We start from the raw sequence: 6,147 nt of genomic DNA, 5'->3' as shown, positions 1-6,147 counted from the left end.
TCATCAGAAATTCTTTTATATTATTGCCAATAATTAGCCCTCCCCCCTCCATTGATTGGTATAATTTGTAACAAAGAATAATAATTTTCTTTTTTATTCTCGTTCTAATAATCACATTTTTACGTCAGATGTACAAAAACCGAAATCATTCTCATTATCAAAGAATTTGACCTGGAAAGTTTGGTGAATCTTCATGTTTTAGATCTCCCTGTGTCTAATAAAAGCAATTTTTGAATTATATTACCTGTCTCCTGATTGGACTATAAAGAAGATAAATCAAAAACGCAACTTGCTACATGCATGAAATTTGGTATGAAGGTTTTTTTTTTTTTTTTTTTGAAAGATTTGCAAATTTTTATCAAGTTTTGGAGAAAATCTGACAATTTGAAAAAATTTACTAGACATCCATTTGAACATGAGAATTCAAAAATGCAAATAACTAAGCAGATAAAATAAAGTATATACATTTGTCATTAATAGTGTAGATTTACATCAAAAATTTCCAACTCGTTCTATCAAAGAATTGGCCATCTGTTATTCTGTATATTTATGAATATATGAACGTGATGATTGGGAAAGGGAAAGAATTAAACAAATGAAATTTGATGTCGCCTTGTCGCCAACACTGTAGATTTGTGTAAAATTTTTGGCTCTATCAATGGAAAATCCATATTCAATTTCTTTCAATATATTTAGGAAGCATAAAATGCACCATATTCTATTAGTAAATGAGATATGGTATTTATTATTACGTCCCTAGAGTTTGCTTGGCGATTTTTAAATTACGTCAAGATCGCCAAGCACTATTATACATAAGATGCCAAGATTTCACCAAAATGTTTACAATAGCGGCTTTTTGGTTATTTTTATGTCAAAATCGCCAAGATAATGAGCTTATTTGCCAATATTCAAATTACGCCAAGATCGTCAATACTGAGAAATTACAAACCGTTCCATGGTTTGCATTTTTTGGTACTTCTTGCAAAAGATGTAAAAATGAACAAGTAATTGAAATAGTCAAGGACAGGATACTCCAATTGATTGTTTTTTTTTTTCCTATATTTAATCGCCAAATTCTTATTATAAAAATATCGGTTTAATTTTTAATAAAAAAGAAATTTCCCTCTCTGCTAACCACATATATCAATAAGAAAGTAATAATATTACAATTACAATAAATAATAGTTTGATTTCCAGTTCAATTTTCAAGCTACAGGAAAGTTGTTTTACGACGGGTCAAAGCATGATCACAAAATGAAAATGGTGCTTCAACGTGTACCCAATTACCGAATTACCGACCGTCTGCTGTTCTGTGGTGTGGAGAGGAGGGTGTCAGCTCAGGTGTCGTCATCGTCTTCTGACCGCGGTTGAAAATGACGATGACCTTCCCAAAATAGCCCTAGTGTTGCTTTAAAACGGGACGTTGATATAATTAAATTAAACTACAGAATTCCCGCACATAACCAAGATCAAAATTTTTGATTGCCAATGGGGGCAATACTGCATTAAGAATGGATTGATAGTGATACTTGATTGTATCTGATATAACCAGTAACCGATTATTTTCCCGTTGGAATGAAATTGGATAGTCGGTTAAATTCGGTTCTCGAACTTGCACCAAGACTGTAAACAGATACTGATGCGAATATGATTTCAAATTGTGATTTCGCTTCTTCAGGATAGATACTGATGACGATGTGCCGATAGCCTTGGTTCTGACACTTATTGACATTGGATGAAAAAATTGAAGGAAAAGCTTTGTTGATATAGTAAGTAAAGGAAAATGTGCGAATGCGTCAGTGTTTTGCTTCGTCACCTGCGGAAAAGCGTAAGAATTGCTTAAGAAAATACATATATGTAATGATATTTTAAACTCTCATTTCAATTTTAATTAATTCAAATGAAGTTTTATAAAAAAAATTATTGCGTCAGCGGTTCCCACGTGCCGTGTGAAGGTATAGGGAAGCGCTGATGTAAACATTCTTCTAAAGGCTCCCTCTGCTTCTCTTGTCAAGGTCGACGCGTGTGAAAAATTCCAATTGGAATCGACACGTGTCAGAAATCTCTTGTTAAATAAGACCAGGTGTAAAATGTTCATCAACTTTCCATCAAGGCTTCTTTTCGCTCTGTGTTGTGTGTGTGTGCGCGCCTGCTTGTAAATAATTATGCCTTCCCGGGATGGATTAAAGCGAATTTAAAAATGCAAAGTGTCTTCTTTATCGTCGAACTTCCGTCTGCTTTTAAAAAATTATGCTTGCATTATATATATATATATATAGTTAAAGAAAAATAAAACATGAGTGCTCGTAACATCGCCAATGTAGGACAATGAATTAGGCTATATCGATCTTCTATTTTGTATCGGATTGATGTATTAAAGGGGTAATCCATCGTGTCCAAACACTGTGCTGACGCTGCCCGAGCAATTTCTTTTCTATTGCGGTCATGTTACTGGACTGCGAACCACAAGGACCCAGGTTATATCCTCGCGCATCACAAATTCTCCACATTGGTGAACAGGACGTGATCCTTCAACCTTCGTACAGCTGTTGTGGCGCCATCTACTCACAGCAAACCAAAGTCGTCTGATTCACTTGACGCAGCAACCCAAAGTCGTCAGACTCACTTGACGCAGCAACAGCATCAGCAACCACTCACCCACACACGCACGGCATAACGCTTGGCGCTACTCGCTACTCCAATGGGTGGAGACGCATTAGAATAAACTGCTAATACATCACCACTCAACAACCATATCGTTCGTCTCACCTCCGACTCACTGGAGGGAGAGTCTGTGGTGAAAGCTTATAAGCCAGTTAACAGCTACGCTACTCGAGCAACTGCTTTTGTATTGTAGTCATGTTACTGGACTGCGAACCACAAGGTCCCATGTTCTATTCTCGCGCATCACAAATTCGCCACAATACTGAGTGTCTGGCCCTTTTGAGTATGTTAAATAAAATAGAGGGTTTATACAATATTATCCAATCATAATAAGCATAAAATCCTCACACTCTATGGATCTTGCTAGAGAGGAAATGTCACCAAAACCTGAGTAAATCGTGTGAATCAGCTTTAAATATATTAAGCTCTGTTTTAAACCAGAAGAAATGATATCCCCCCCAAAAAATCTCGCATACTCTAACAAAGCTGTTATCTTAGTGAAGCCTTGCATGGCGTTGGCTTACAATAGTTACAAAATATTAACCTTTGGCGTGAAATTAGCATTTTTACTGAATCCTGGCGAGTCATTTGGCGATTAATCCTGGCATGGCGTAAATAGTATCCAAAAATCGAATTTATGCTTCAGACGCGCTGAACAAAGGTTGAAACAAAGATTTGATACAAAACTGCACTTGTAGTCACAAAACCCCATACCAAATTTGATGAAAATATCAAATTTGGTATGGGCTTTCATTTTCGAATTATAGCGTTTACTTGTTTCTCAAAGTACTGAGCAACAGGTAATCAACACGTTGTTGGATTTAGCTTAAAATTTGACAGGTGTCTATTCTATAGATGTTAAATCTGTGTACCTAATATCATTCAACTAGTTCCCTTCACTTTATAGTTATAGACTTACTTTAAATTCGCAACAGCCGAATAGACGGACTTCCTCAGAACGGATTTTGTTAAAAATTTGATAGAAGTCTACAAATTTGATGAAAAGACCATATATTGAATTTCATCTATCTAGCTCAAAGCATTTTTGAGTTATCTTTGTCACAGACCACCAGATGGATATTTTCTAAAAATGTGTTTTTCGAACTCGGGAGATCTAAAATGTGGAGATTCGTCAAAATCTCTAGTTCGAATTTATTGACGACTAGCCGCCTTTGGCGACCAGCCGGTTCGCCAATCTTAATGTTCGTTAAAATTTTAATAATTAAATATTTTATGCAATTTCTACTTTAATAGCTTCTTCATCAAAGTATTTTAAAACTTCAAATTTTGATTATCATATAATTCATTCATAATATTATAAAGGCCTTCAGTCATAACGTAATATGTATCTCTCTCATTTTCTGTTAGCACCCGTAGAATTTATGCTTTAAATTAAAGTGGAAAGAATTTATCTTCAATTAATATAATAATATTTTTTACTGAAACAAAGCATTTTTTTATAATCTGATTACTGAAAATAGAGTCACTCAGCGTTTAAACTTTATGGGCACTAAAGAATATCTTTTTAAATTTATGTAATATCTCAAGAGTTGGTCAACAAAATTTTCTTAGATTCATTATGAGCAGATCGATTCATTAACAATGTTTAAATTTAAATGCATCAAACACTAAAAAAATAAAACGAATCGTTTAAAATAAACGGTTGAAAACAGGTTTTAAAAAAACTACTTAAAAAACGATGTACTTAAAACTATAAGCATATACAAAAAATATATAACTAACATAAATACAATTTACTTACAAAAGCATGGAACTAACCCAAAAATAATTTAAATCATCCATTGATAACGTTGTCATGGCAACCATCAGAACAGAATGCGCATGCGTGAATTTTCTTCGCCGGTTACGTAACGCAAATACGTGATTTTTTCTACGCCAGTTGGGGTAACGCTATGCGGATTAGAAATTTTTAATTTCCTTTATTATGTTTTATTTTAATTCAAAAGTACTTCAGAATGAATCTGAAAGATTGATTCATTAACAATGTTCAATTTTAAATGCATCAAACATTAAGAAAATAAACAGAACCGATTGAAATAATCCGCCGAAATCTTTTAACCCTAGCCTCATTACTGTTGGGAGAAAAAAAAAACTGAAGCCTTTCTCGTTTGGCGCTGGATATAATGGAAGATTTTTTTGGCGGAAAAGTTGGCGGTGGGGAAAATGGAAGATTTTTTTGGCGGGAAAGTTAGTTTTTAATTAATAATTAAAATTCTAATTAAAAATTCGAAAAAAGAAACCCCAGGTGCACATTCCCAACCTCCAAGGTATACATGTACCAAATTTGGTAGCTGTATGTCAAACGGTCTGGCCTGTAGAGCGCCAACACACACACACACACACACACACACACATTGAGCTTTATTATAAGTATAGATTATTGTACTTTCTCTATACTACGTATACGAGAAAATAAAAAAGAAACCCCTTTTACTCAGAAATTATCAGTGTAAATTAAACAGCCGCATAAAAAGCATATGCAAGAGTGGCAAAAGGAAAATCAAAACAAATATTCTACTTTCGATATTTAGAAGTTTTGTTTTTAGTTTTGTCAATTCGAGAAGGGATACGTGTATGCATTTTATATTTTTGTGCATTATTCGAAATTCAAAATGAGTCAGCCAAAAATTTGGTTCAGATCTAAAGCTCCTGTGATAAATATAAAAATCGATTTATATTTTTATTATCGATTATTATAATTTATTTATTGTAATTATGATTCGTCGCATTCCTGTGCATACGGACAGGACAGCAAAACAATTAAATAACCAAAAGGCTAATTTATGCTTTGATTTGAGTTCCTACAATTTTGATATCAAGACCGCATACCAAATTTCATCCTTACACCTTATAGCGTTTTTTGGTTACCATGCCACTGAGAAGCGTAGTTCCCAAAATATGTTTTCGGGCTTAGAGAGGTCTGACACGTAGAAATTCGTTAAAATCAGAAAGTCAGATTTTCTTTTACTACTATAACACTTTTACCTTTGTACACGCAATATTCCCAGCTCCTTTATCTTTCTACATCGTAATATTTCTGATTTCTTTACCTTTGTACACTCTAATATTCCTAGCTCCTTTATCTTTCTACATCGTAATATTTCTGATTTCTTTACCTTTGTACACTCTAATATTCCTAGCTCCTTTATCTTTCTACATCGTAATATTTCTGATTTCTTTACCTTTGTACACTCTAATATTCCCAGCTCCTTTATCTTTCTAGATCGTAATATTTCTGATTTCTTTACCTTTGTACACTCTAATATTCCCAGCTCCTTTATCTTTCTACATCGTAATATTTCTGATTTCTTTACCTTTGTACACTCTAATATTCCTAGCTCCTTTAACTTTGTATTTTTTAATATTCCTAGGTTATTTATTTTTGTACACTCTAATATTCCTAGTTTCTTCACTTTTGTATACCTTGATATTCCAGGTTACCCAGCATATTTTCTCCCACTG

The sequence above is a fragment of the Argiope bruennichi genome, chromosome 7 (assembly GCF_947563725.1).
Source record: "Argiope bruennichi chromosome 7, qqArgBrue1.1, whole genome shotgun sequence".
NCBI lineage: Eukaryota > Metazoa > Arthropoda > Arachnida > Araneae > Araneidae > Argiope > Argiope bruennichi.
Note: the sequence above shows the minus strand (reverse complement) of the source record.